The sequence below is a fragment of the Microchirus variegatus genome (assembly GCF_963457635.1).
Source record: "Microchirus variegatus genome assembly, chromosome: 4".
Taxonomy (NCBI): domain Eukaryota; kingdom Metazoa; phylum Chordata; class Actinopteri; order Pleuronectiformes; family Soleidae; genus Microchirus; species Microchirus variegatus.
In genome coordinates, this window is record NC_139805.1 from 33,527,864 (window position 1) to 33,542,211 (window position 14,348).

Consider the following 14,348-nt stretch of genomic DNA (forward strand, 5'->3'; position numbering starts at 1 on the left):
ATTACATTTGGGAAACCGGACATTGCTGCAAATTGCGCTTTTTTATTTGCCTGTTCACCCACCGTATAAGGAAACTTTATATACTGATTCGACAAACCAATTATACCTCCTAACACGTCTGGCATAACACGACTGAAGGTTGGCTGGGATATCCCTGACCGGTCAGCCAATTCCCTCTGGAATGTGAAAACGGAGATGAAACGAAATGCGCTATATGATATAGGATGTTAATATATTGAACTGCATTCATATCAGTGTAAACATAATTTGCCCTGTCCTACTATTGTCCTAAATCATATGTTTCCCGTGTGCACTCCATGGAGTGTTTGTTTGTTCATTGTAGAAATTAATTTTTTTTTAATCCCTTTCTTGCAAATAAACTGTTCATATATGAAAGGTAATAAAACTATTTATTTTACTCAATCAGTTTCACACAGTTTCTCCCGTTTCTTTCTTTTGCCATCAGTGGCACAGTTTCTCCTTACCCCAGGGTATGTGCGTACGCATGGGTCAGAGTTGGCGTGGAGGACCGCACATTTTCCCGTCAGGTTCTCTTTTTATAAATCCCACGGTTTGCGTAGAGAGTGGCGTACGCCTTCTTTTGTGCGTACGCAACGTTTATAAATGAGGCCCCTGAACAGGGCTGTTCTAGAGACAATCTAGCTTACTGCCCTTGGCCTTCTGCTTAGCCATCACGGCTCTCATTGCACATTTTATTTCCACATTACATACACCCAAACAATAGACTAGGCTGGACTCTTTTGGCTGGTGCACAGCGCCCACCTAAACAGCCCAGAAAACATTTTGACTAACCAACCCCTTTGAGGTTAAGCCAACCTCACACCGTTCTGTACCCTTTCTGTTTGCTGTCCCTTTCTCTAGGTGCCCCTCGTGGACCAACAGCAAGAACTCCAGGACTGTGCGATTGTGCATGTTTTCCACTGTTATGTGTATGTAATTAGCTAGCTTAGCCTAAGACATCTGCCGAGATGAGACTCAAGGTTGCCCAGATACAACCCTCTTACTGTTAAGTTTTGAACTGTTAAGCTTTTGGATGATGAACTGTGCCCACTCTCAAACTCTAGGAACCGACGGTCTTTTCCCTGACCTCTGGAGTATGGACTGTGCTATTCAGAACCCTGACTGTTGACAGCCTTGAACACTGGTAGGCCACACCGGCATTTAGGCCCGTCGGTTGCTCTGAACACTGCGACCGGCAGCCCAGCATTCAGACCAAGAAATTACTCAAATTCAGCATTAATTTTGGTGAATCAAATTGTTTTGTTTTTTGACTTAATAAATTGTTACTTTTGATCACTTAAAGGAACAGTCTATGTGTCTGTGTCTATTATACATGAATATTGTGACAAACGGGGGTTGAGAGAGTCGGTGCTCTGACTCATACCTTCATTACTGTTCAATATCTTTGATATCAAGCCCCTCCTTGAACTGGCACCTTATCGTGGTGGAGGGGTTTGAGTATCCGTATGATCCTAGGAGCTAGGTTGTCTGGGGCTTAATGCCCCTGGTAGGGTCTCCCAAGGCAAACAGGTCCTAGGTGACGGATCAGACGAAGAGCAGTTCACTTAACCCCTTATGAGAAGAAAACACAACAAGACGAGTACGTCGCCCGGACTGGCGTTACCGGGGCCCCATCCAGGAACCAGGCCCGGGAGTGGGGCTCGCAGGCGAGCGCCTGGTGGCCGGGTCTTTGCCCACGAGACCCGGCCGGGCTCAGCCCGAAAGAGCGATGTGGGCGCCCTTTCAAGTGGGCCCACCACCCACATGAAGGGCCATAAGGGGCCGGTGCAATGTGATTTGGGTGGCAGTCGTGGGCGGGGGCCCCGACGGCCCAATCGCGGGACAACAACCCTAGCTATGGGGACATGGAATGTCACCTCGCTGGGGGGGAAGGAGCCTGAACTTGTGCGAGAGGTGGATCGATACCGACTAGAAATAGTCTGGCTCACCTCCACGCACAGTCTGGGCTCTGGAACCCAACTCCTTGAGAGAGGCTGGACTCTCTACTACTCTGGAGTTGCCCAAGGTGAGAGGCGGCGGGCTGGTGTGGGCTTGCTTATTGCTCCCCAGCTCAGCCGCCATGTGTTGTTCTCCCCACAGAGCGAAAGGGTCGCGTCCCTCCGCCTTCGGGTGGGGGGTATGTCTCTCACTGTTGTTTCAGCTTACGGGCCGAACGGCAGTGCGGAGTACCCGGCCTTTTTGGAGTCCCTGGAAGGCGTACTGGAAAGTGCTCCAACCGGGGACTCCGTAGTTCTGTTGGGAGACTTCAATGCTCACGTGGGTAATGACAGTGTGACCTGCAGGGGCGTGATTGGGAGGAATGGCCTCCCCCATCTGAACCCGAGTGGTGTTTTGTTATTGGACTTCTGTGCTAGTCATGGTTTGTCCATAACGAACACCATGTTCAAGCATAAGGGTGTCCATCAGTGAACGTGGCACCAGGACACCCGAGGCCGGAGGTCAATGATCGACTTTGTGGTCGTGTCATCTGGCCTCCGACCGCATGTCTTGGACACTCGGGTGAAGAGAGGGGCTGAGCTGTCAACCGATCACCACCTGGTGGTGAGTTGGATCCGCTGGCGGGGGAGGAAGCTGGACAGACTTGGCAGGCCCAAGCGTGTTGTGAGGGTCTGCTGGGAACGCCTGGCGGAATCACCTGTCAGGGAGGTCTTCAACTCCAACCTCCGGGAGAGCTTTGACCAGATCCCAAAGGCAGCTGGAGATATTAAGCCAGAGTGGACCATGTTCTCCACTTCCATTGTGGACGCGGCTGTTCGAAGCTGCGGCCGTAAGGTCTCCGGTGCCTGTTGCGGCGGAAATCCCCGAACCTGGTGGTGGACGCCGGAAGTAAGGGATGCTGTCAAGCTGAGGAAGGAGTACTATCGAGCCTGGTTGGTTCGAGGGACTCCTGAGGCAGCTGACAGGTACCGAGAGACCAAGCGGACGGCGGCCCGAGCAGTCGCAGAAGCAAAAACTCGGGTCTTTTGCTTCAGGGACCACATCTCTGCTCTTTGCAGATGATGTGGTCTTGATGGCTCCTACGAACCAGGAACTCCAGAATGCACTGGGGCGGTTTGCAGCCGAGTGTGAAGCGGCGGGGATGAGAATCAGCACCTCTAAGTCTGAGGCCATGGTTCTCAACCGGAAAAAGGTGGCTTGCTCCCTCCGGGTCAGTGGAGAGATCCTGCCTCAGGTGGAGGAGTTTAAGTATCTTGGGGTCTTGTTCACGAGTGAGGGAAGGATGGAGCGTGAGATTGACAGGCGAATCGGTGCAGCGGCCGCAGTAATGCGGTCGTTGTATCGGTCCGTTGTGGTGAAGAAGGAGCTGAGCCGAAAGGCAAAGCTCTCGATTTACCGGTCAATCTACGTTCCTACCCTCACCTATTGTCATGAACTTTGGGTTATGACCGAAAGAACAAGATCCAGGATACAAGCGGCTGAAATGAGTTTTCTCCGCAGTGTGGCGGAGCGCTCCCTTAGAGATAGGGGGAGGAGCTCGGAGTAGAGCCGCTGCTTCTCCACATCGAGAGGAGCCAGGTGAGGTGGCTCGGGCATCTGTATCGGATGCCCCCTGGACGCCTCCCTCGGGAGGTGTTCCGGGCATGTCCCACCGGGAGGAGACCCAGAGGAAGACCCAGGACACGCTGGAGTGACGTCACCCGGCTGGCCTGGGAACGCCTTGGGGTCCCCCCGGAAGAGCTGGAGGAAGTGTCCTGCGAGAGGGAGGTCTGGGCGTCCCTTCTCAGACTGCTGCCCCTTGACCCGGCCCCCGGATAAGCGGTGGAAAATGGATGGATGGATCTTTGATATTACAGTCCCTGGCGGTCTAGTGGTTAGGATTCGGCGCTCATACCGCCGCGGCCCGGGTTCGATTCCCTGTCAGGGAACAGCTTTGGGGCAGCTGTGGCCTAGTGGTTAGGGCTTCAAGCTTGAGACCGGAGGGTAGACCTATCTGCAGCTGAAGTGCCCTTGAGCAAGGCACCTGACCCCCCCCCCCCGCTCTGGGTTTGCATGTACCTAACGTCACTGTGTGCTGTGTGTGTTCACTAACTCACGGTTGGGTTAAAATGCAGAGATTGGAAGTACAGTGTTACGGAAATTTTGTATTAATATTATATAAATGTAAAAGTATGACCTGAAGTGACCTAAGATCAAGGGACTATTTGATTTTGTTTGACCACAGTATGTGACACAGGGATTTGAGTCATAAAACATCCTTATCTTCCTCTTTCCCTATGGGGGGTCTACTTGATTCCCTCTCTTCCAGTGGGAGGGAGGAAACCTTTTGTTCTACTCTGTCTGTGTGGGGGGGTCGTTAACACACCCACCAGACAGGTTAACTAGAGAGATTTTCCATTGTGCTGGCAGTCTTCACAGGGTGACTGAATCTGCAAGTTGCTTTGTGATTGCTCTTTCTGTACAGAAATAAACTCTTGTTCGATTCCTGAGCTGGCTCCAACATCCATCTTTTACCAAATTATTTTGACTCCAGCGACCACAGTCTGTTGTATTACTGGGGCCAGAGCGGGCAACATCGAATCCTATGTGAAGCTGCTGGCTAAGGCTAATCGTAAGTTTGATAATATCGTTATTCACGTCGGCAGCAACGACACCCGACTTCGCCAGTCACGTAGATGTAGCCAATGACAGTCTTGGCTCATCCTTTAAAGCTCTGCTTGATTTAATTGGCTTCAAGCAGCAGGTTAACAAACCAACACACACTTTACCCTATTTTAACATACATAACTTAGTAGTCAAATATACCAACTTTGTCAGAACTGTACATGTACAGAATACCAGGTACCTTGTTGTTAAATTTAACGTGAATTCTTGGAGTTCCAACTCACGAAATTGCTTGAATTTGACAGATTAGGTTAACTAAACCTTCCTGGTGGTATTGCTACTGCTAAGCATATGTTACCATGTGTCATCGAACCATGTTAATAGGGATCATCTTTGAAGATTTCCTGCTAACTATGTGCTAAGTGGTTCAATCGCTGATACACCCCCTTAGCAGCTGTAGATTTAAGGCATCTCTGAGCTCTCCATGCGCCTAGTCCAGGTCACAGGAACTGATAACTGGCTCGCCCCGCAAAGGTTTGACTCCAACTAAGAAAGTTTGTGCCTGGGCACCCCTATAACGTCATTGTGCGTTTGATTGCCTGTGGGCATGTTGGGCAGCTGAAGTGCTGTTGAGCAAGGCACCTAACCCCCTCACTGCTCCCCGAGCGCCGCTCACTGGCATGGCAGCTCACTGCGCTGGGTTAGCATGTTCTCCACCTCACTGTGTGCTGTGTGTGTTCACTAACTCACTGCAGAATTAAATTTCCCCTTGCGGGACTTAAAGGGTTCAGCCAAAATGAATGGCTGAAACACAGTTGTCATGGGTTGAGGTTCTACCCCTTGCTCTCATGTTCATGAGAGGACGACCACATAAGACAACTGCATTATCTCCTTATGAGATTCTTACTGGGCGTCCTATGCGAATGACAAATACTCCTTACCCTCAAAACAGGCTTACTCTGTTGTTAAGGATGGATGATGACATGTTCTCAAGCTTATCTTCCCGAAGGTGAAAGCAGCCCTTCCTGATCCTGCAGTAGCTGAACTACACAACATCCGGCCCGGAGACTGGATAGTGGTTAAGGATCTCAGAAGGAAGCCCTGGCATCAACCCCGGTGGTCAGGACCATTCCAGGTGCTGCTGACAACTCCAACTGCTGTCCCAGTAGCTGAGAGGTATACCTGGATCCATGCGTCCCCTTGTAAATCTTTCCCCGAGGATGCATCATCCAACAGTTGAAAATTAACTGAGAAGTATGCTCGTTTGTAGTTTCCTCCATTGGGATTATAACCACACTCCTTGAAGTACAAGGGCCTGGATAGCAAAAAAATTATGGGCCCAGTGGTTATCACTAAATGCAGTAATTGAATTCCAATATACGCAAGTATACATGGCCAATATGTTCGGTTCGCAAACTTATACTGTTACTTTGACACTGAGGGCAGAAGCGGCATGGTGTCACCCATGCAGAATCAGGAAATCTCAGAGACCATAGAGAAATTAGTCCGAAAAAAAGAGACAACTTTTTGAACAGACTGTGTCATAAACAAAGTGTGTTGTCTTGTTGTAACTTTGATGTTTTATTGTGTTTGTAAGCTGCTTTGATGTGACTGTATATATGGTTGAGCTATCTGAAGTGACATTTAGACCATCTTGGTCACAGGGTCTCTCCTTCGTGCATGCAGTAAAGACTTGATTTACTCAACAACGATGACTCCAGAGAAATGTCTTTCACAGGTCACATCACAGTGAACACCACCCCTCCAGCAGCAACGTATTGCAGAGGGAACTACATGGTCAAGTTCAGTCCCAAAAGGTACTGAACCTACTGGCTTGATCACCTGAACAGGGCTGTTCTAGAGACAATCTAGCTTACTGCCCTTGGCCTTCTGCTTTGCTGCTGGGCCATCACGGCTCTCATTGCACATTTTATTTCCACATTACATACACCCAAACAATAGACTAGGCTGGACTCTTTTGGCTGGTGAACAGCGCCCACCTAAACAGCCCAGAAAACATTTTGACTGCCAACCTCACACTGTTCTGTCCCCTTTCCGTTTGCTGTCCCTTCTGCCAAGCACCCATCCCTTTCTCTAGGTGCCCCTCGTGGACCAACAGCAAGAACTCCAGGACTGTGCGATTGTGCATGTTTTCCACTGTTGTTATGTGTATGTAATTAGCTAGCTTAGCCTAAGACATCTGCCGAGATGCGACTCAAGGTTGCCCAGATACAACCTTCTTACTGTTAAGTTTTGAACTGTTAAGCTTTTGGATGATGTACTGTGCCCACTCTCAAACTCCAGGAACTGACGGACTTTGTCTTTTCCCTGACCTCTGGAGTATGGACTGTGCTATTCAGAACCCCGACTGTTGACAGCCTTGAACACTGGTAGGCGACACCGGCATTTAGGCCCGTCGGTTGCTCTGAACACTGCGACCGGCAGCCCAGCATTCAGACCAAGAAATGACTCATTGATGCACCATTAATTTTGGTGAATCAAATTGTTTTGTTTTTGACTTAATAAATTGTTACTTTTGATCACTTAAAGGAACAGTCAGTGTCTATTGTACATGAATATTGTGACAAACGGGGGTTGAGAGAGTCCCGTTGGTCTAGTGGTTAGGATTCGGCGCTCTCACCGCGACGGCCCCGGTTCGATTCCCGGTCATGGAACAGCTTCGGGGCAGCTGTGGCCTAGTGGTTAGGGCTTCAAGCTTGAGACCGGAGGGTAGCCTGTTCGAACCCCAACCTATCTGAAGCTGAAGTGCCCTTGAGCAAGGCACCGGACCTCACTGCTCCCCGAGCGCCGCTGAATGCAGGCAGCTCACAGTGAGGGTTAGCATGTACTTCACTGTGTGCTGTGTGTGTGTTCACTAACTCATGGATGGATTAAAATGCAGAGATTGGAAATTTCCCCAGTTTAATAAGGGAATCTTAATCTTAAGTACAGTGATTATTTATACTGATTTTAAAAGGCATTGTCTTTTCCCTGATTTCAGGCTGGTGCCCCAATCTAAAGTTGATTAATTAACAAGCAGTCTTGTGTTTTTAATCAATCAAATTATTGCCACTATTGTTGATCCCCAACAACCGCGCTAACATTTGTGACCCGCCACGGACCAAGCGGGAACAAGTCGGGCCAGCGCAAAACGAGAAAAAAATTGATTTTTTTTTTTTTTTAATTAGGGATTTCCGTTTTTTTCAAAATTACACAAGTTGAAGTTTTGAAGAAGCCACTACATGCTTCAAATCACAGTATTGTGGCTAATTAATATGCACGCACACAGAGATAGAGAGAGGGAGGGAGGGGAGGGGGAGAGAGTGTCTGGAACTTTCCAGCAGTTATGAGTGTGTGTGTGCAGGTGCGTGTGTGCATTGTGTGTGTGCGCATTGTGTGGGTGTATGTGTGCAGTGCGAAATTAAAGCGTGATCATCATCATCAAAGCAGTCATCAAAGGATTGTTTGACAAAGGAAGGCAAGGAGAACAGGACAATAATAGTGTGTGGCTGAATGAAGGACAGAGAAAGCACAGAGACAGCTGGTGTGTGGACTGTTAGCATTTTAAGCTTGCAATCTTTTTAGCCAACGTTTTAGCAGACTTCATCGTCACAAAAACAAACATGATTATTCCGCGGCTGAAAGAGATCAGGACATACACGGTAGTTGTCCGAGATGATGACACGACGCCAGCACCGCTCTATCTCCTTATGGTGAGTTTTCATATACGTAACGTAAGTGTTCAGTCACATACAGGGACGTTTTTTCTTGTTATTGTTTCACTAGCTCCAGCACAAACATGTGCTGAAGTGCTTGAATCATGTGTGAATGACACAGCTTTGTGTGTGAAGTATTGACTGTGATGCTAATGATTTGAGTTGTGAGTTAGGACATTATCAGCTCATTCAGTGACAGACCAAACTCCACCACGGAGCCACTTCAATGTATTTCATTAGTGTCTGATTTGATATTAGAAATATGTGTCCATCTTTGATCCTTCTCTCCTAAGTATAGTAAAGTTCTGCTGAACTTCTTGTGGGGCAGGTTTAGCATGAGAACCAACAGGTCTTCATGCAAACTGATCACAGAACGATCATTATGATGTGCGACACCACCCTGAGGTTTGTATCACGCTGTACCTGCAGCAAGCTAATGTTCCCTTTGTGTCGCATCTGCGCAGAGACTGAAAAAACGGTCTGGTGAATGCAATCACTCGGATCGTGAGAGGTCTCATTCGGGAACATGGGTCAACATGCGACATTCTTCAAAGGATACGGCAGGCTTCAGGTAATCCTAGTTTGGCAAAAGATGAAGATTCTAAAAGCAAAATACAGTCAGGATTATTATGAGGGAAAAGGAATCCAGCTCAATCCTGAAGAAATAGCTGATCAGGCTACATGTGAATTGGTGCCAGACCCTGAATAATTTGCCCACTACAAAAACGTCTTACTCGAAGTGGCGATTGCACCCACTCCAAACCTGGTCAACCTCGCTGTGTTCCCACTTCCACGGCCGACTATACCCAGGTGCGAGAGTGTGTCAAGATATCGAATCACCAGCTTTCCTCAGCTGGCGACGTTCATATCAGAGTCATTTCCCCCGTTTACTGCTGCAGAACTACATCAAAGTCTCGATTTTAGAAACATTGATGTAGGTACCAGATAGAATTAGAGAGTCCTTGTTCAGGGTGATGCTTGAAACTGTAATAAGCTAAATACAGAAGCACTAGAGCCGGTGCAAAGTGATTTTGATCGCGTGGAGCGAGTCCCTGAACGGGTGTTGGAGATTTCACCACCGGACAGTGTTAAATAGTGTAGAATTGGGTGTAGCGTTGAAAACGAAAATCATAGTTTTTCCTGATGGAGTGTTTTTAAAAAAAACCTAACAATTTGGTTGTACCATCACAATGATCATCTGACAGGTTTTTTTTGGTGTCAAATGGAAGGCATGGGCCCCATGATTATCTGAAGGGCCAGATCGGGACCAAAATCTGGCTAATTATCATCTACTGTGAGCTAGTCTTAAATTAGACTTAATCTGTGCTTGTATCCTCAGGTTTGCAAAGCAGGAAATTAGAGATTGTAAACAACTGCAGTTTTAAAGCTCAGCCTACAAATGTAACACAGGTCTCAGATCGAAAATACGACTTTGAAATAAGTCAGGATTCTACTTTTTTTTTTAACAGTCAGTCAACCCATGTATGACGATGGTAAAGAATCAGACACATGAGCAGTAAAACAGTCATTTCTTAAATGATTTAAAGTCTAAGCAGCAGCAGTAACAACACCATGTCCTTCCTCAAGACAAACCTGAGGCAACTGACACCTCACTTTATAAAGCAGCTAACCCTAACCTCGCACAGGTGTTTCCCAATCAGCGATCACCTGACACACTTCCTGTTTCTGCCATACATGGTCACTACAGCAGCTTTCGCACACAGTACATTTAAACATTTAAACAAACCAAAGACACTCAGAGACAAACCAGAGAGTGCAGATAACATTGTTCTGTCCATTTAAAAATGTCCCTTGTTCAAAAGGCATCATGGATTTTTATCTTTTTTTTTTTAAACCCCATTAGTTTTTCTTTTAAATTAGGTGAAAATCTGTTTCTTTAAACATGAAGTACTTTAGATTCTTATAGGTTAAGATAGTTTATTTGCTTTTTTTTAAATGTAAACATTGGCTTCAGCAGAAGTTACTAATTAGCGACTGAGTGAAAGCAGGTTGGAGCCACAGGTGATGCAGATGCTGTCTGATTACTGTGGGGATGTAAGCAGCCAATAGGATTTGTGTGGGTGTGGCCAGTGAGTTTATAAAGTGGTTGGAGCGCTCACTCTGTGGGTGCTGGCAGACATGTGCTGAGCTGTTGTTGTTTCAGTTTAAACCTTTGTGTTATTCTGTTATCTTCAAACCTTTCGTGTATCGATTGGTTTGGGCTGCCTCTTAAGAACAAGCTTGTCGAACGAGATTGAAGGTTACAACTGCAACACCCATTCAGTTTGTACCCGTTTCTGAGGGCTGGAAGTAGTCATGGTTAGATGACGCTCCTGACATCTGCTGGTCGTTTGATGTACAGCAGTCCTGGGGCCTGTTGGCGTCAAAGCACACAACAGGATATTTAAAGGTGCCATATGTAAGAATGTGGCCAAAAACGGTTACTACATTCAAATTCAAAATATAGAGGTCTTTTAGGTTTAGTTTTCTGACGTAACTGGCAACCCGTGGTTGCTCGGCAGCTGAGACTCTACCGACTGCAAAGAGTGGTAGATGCCGATAGGTGGCGCTGTGCTGTTGTTGTTGGTGAGTTCAGCAAAGGCAAGAGTTCTAACCACTACACCAGGGGTCTGCAACCTTTAGGATGAAAAGAGCCATTTTTGTCGCCTCTCCACCCAAATAAAATTAATTTGGAACTGCAAAAAACCCACAAAATGAAGATAATAACACGTATAAAGGTTTTTATACAGACATACTATATACAATAGTAATAGTCTCTTTCATTTAAGAACTACAACATAGACCAACCATACCCCCGTAGACTTGGTTCTTCCATTGTTTCGTTGTTTGTGGGAAATTAATGAAATTAAAATGAACCCACTTTAAAAATAAATGAAGCAAATATTTGGATTGTATGTCGTTCGTGCTCGAGAAAACGGTAGGTGGATCCAAAGATGGACAGGACGCATCCAAACGTGTACGGAATATTGCATTTTACGTCAACGTTTGGATGTGATGCACAAGATATTAAAATACTTTTATTTGTCGCCTTGATCTCTAAAGCTACAAGGGGCCACTCCAGAGTGGCTGAAGAGCCACATGTGGCTCCAGAGCCGCAGGTTGCAGACCCCTGCACTACACCAACCGTGGGATTCCAACCCATTTAATGACTTAAAATCAATCCTAAAACGAACTGGTAGCCACTGGAGTAAGCCCAATATTTTGTCCCGGTCAGAAGGGTTAAGGAGTGTTCGGTATGCATAACATTTTTGGTCCTGACACAAATTCCACAGTGTTGGCATTAATTTCGCCCGTCAAGTCGCCTAGAAAGGGACCGGTCTCTGGAATCGACCTCCAAACTTTGACACAAAAGCCACACCGTCTGTACCAGAATAGATGCACCTCCTAATTCAGACGCTACTAATCTGAGCTACTTCAGTGAATGACTCTGCATTGATGGCATTTAAAATAACTGGAACATCATTCACAAGAAGGGTCCTCTACATGATATTTAACAGTCAAGTGGTGAAATAATAGAGGCATGCGACCATAAACTTAGCTTTACTGCGAGGGTTAACGCTAAAAAAAAGAACGTTTCAAAAAAACATACAAGCAGTTGCAACGTATCGGTTGAGATTAAACCTTCTTCAGGCTAGCTTGTGCACTTTCTAATACTTTACGCAGCAAAACGAGTGCAGGTGTTGTCAGAAAGGAAGTCCCCCTAAAAGCAGCGAGCCCTCGCTCCGCGGGTCGACCATCCCACAAGGACTCGCCAAAAGACAGAGCACCCTCTGGTGGTGACCCTGCGTCACTGCAGCATGGAGGATCAGGAATTCAAACATGCTTACGTGTTTGCATTACATTTTGTAATTTTTTAAAAACACAGCAAGCATATTATACCAACTCATAAGAATTCAGAGATCTCTGAATAACGTCCAGGTGGATGATGAACAGTGACGATCAGAATTGGTTTCTGTGTTTTCCAACTATTGGATGAGAAACCAAGAATAAGGCTTTCAAAAGATAAGACTGGTATTTAAAAAATGGCTCTTTCAGTTACACAGAATCAATGATTGTCATTCATTAAAGTGGGTTTTGAGTAGAGCGATCTTTTTAACAGTCCGCAAAAGTGGTATTATTGGTCTTGTGTCCAACAATGTAGATCGGGGCCACTCTTTGGGGTTTTTTTTAAGTTGGTGACTGCTCAAAATGCAGTAAACTTCACCAAATTTCTCGATAAGAGAGCCACGGCGTCCACAGTGGGATGCATGCCGGTTCTCCTCATGAGTCCAGGTTTTCCCCCAGAAAGATTGGACTTAAACGTTATGCTCCAAGCGAACTAAAATCACTACTTTTGGACCATCATGGGTGCTACTGCATTTGGTGTTGAACGGTCCAACAGTGGGTAAATCATCAACTAAACCATCGCCTTCTTTTTCACATGTGTGGCTGTTGTTTTCTTGGAGTGGTGGCACCATACTTTCTGCCTCTGTGTACTGGAGAGTAGGAAGCTACTTCAATGTCTGTGAAGGTTCTCAGTCGTCCAGGTCGAAGCTGTCGTTGGCTGTGGGCGACATTTCTTGCTCGAGTTCAGTTTGAAGACATTTCACAGCTCATCCAAAAGGAGCTTCTTTCAGTTCTGACTAACTGGTGGAGAATACACCAGGTATTTAACCTCATGCAGCCGAAAAAAAACCTGGTCAAGTGGTAGAATGCAGATTGATCGAGTTTCAGGTTGTTTTCACCCGAGTCGAGGTATGAATGAGGGTCGTTGGGGTCATGAGTGACAGGATCTGCTACTGTATGGGTGTTGGACTTCATTGTTCTGTGAATGACTGTTGATCCTTTTGGGGAAAGATCTCAGGACGGTATTGTTGGTGGCCTCATTTTTCAAACCATCAGCGTTCTCTGGCCAGAATGCAAACATTCCCCTCATCCCCAAGAGCCAATCAACCATTCATTACATAAGGCTTCTTTCCTCTATTGACGACTCACCACTGCACGGTTTAGCGAGCGTTTCCACTTGCGTAGTACCTGGTACCTGTTATATTGGATCGCAATGTTGTGATTCAACTTAGTAATTGGTGGGAAAATATTAAAACAAATGATTAATTATTTTTAATTAATTTTGTTATTAATTTCTTAAAAACGGGGCACCACTCCTCTTAGCGTGAGGAGAATGACAGAGAAACTGTCACTTTACAACCTTCAAGTGTCTCTTGACTATCAGTTATAACTAATTAATAAATAACAGAAGGTGTGAGATCGTACACTGGCTTCTTTCAATTACCCTTTGTTACAAACAAGCAAGCACAAAAGACAGAAACGGTACTTTCAAAGTAAAGGTTCAACATTTATTAAAGCATTAAAATTAATCAATAACGGCAACAAACATCAATCCCTTAATCTAAAATAACTGCTGGTAAAAACGTTTCAATATAAAAGAAAAAGAAAGTAAAATAAAATAAAAAGGGGTATGGAACTGAGTGCAGGTGTGTGTGTGAAAAGGGGGCGTGTCACTTTAGCAGCACGTAACAGGAAGTGAACAAAACAAAGCCAAAGTAAAACAGGAAGCAACAAACAAAGCCAAAAGGTAAAAGAAGGAGGGGTCTCTGACGTGACGGTTGTCACGACGACGCGCCTCCCACTTCCAGGTTACCAAAATGAGCCTGTCTTCTTACCGGTCAAATTAAGCTTCTATTACGATCGCCGCTGGCGCTGCCCGCGGAGCGGAAGGCATAAAGAATAATAAACAATATCAGCTGGGCGGACGGCGCCAGTTCCGCTAAACGGTCCGCTAGCTTAGTTCACAGGTATTATTCTACACAAGTTACAGCCGTGTGTGGACGTCATCTGCCGCAGTGGGTTGTGGGGGATGAGTAAATCACAACTGGACGCCTTGGGGAGATAGATTCCTTATCTTTGTTCTTCCCATGTGGCTCCTGGGGTCTTTCAGACCGCCATTTTAAGTCTCAGCTGCCTTCAGGCTTCCTTAAGAGGACATTGAGGCCTCACAGTCATGCTGGGCCCAACAGCAACTAAGCTGTT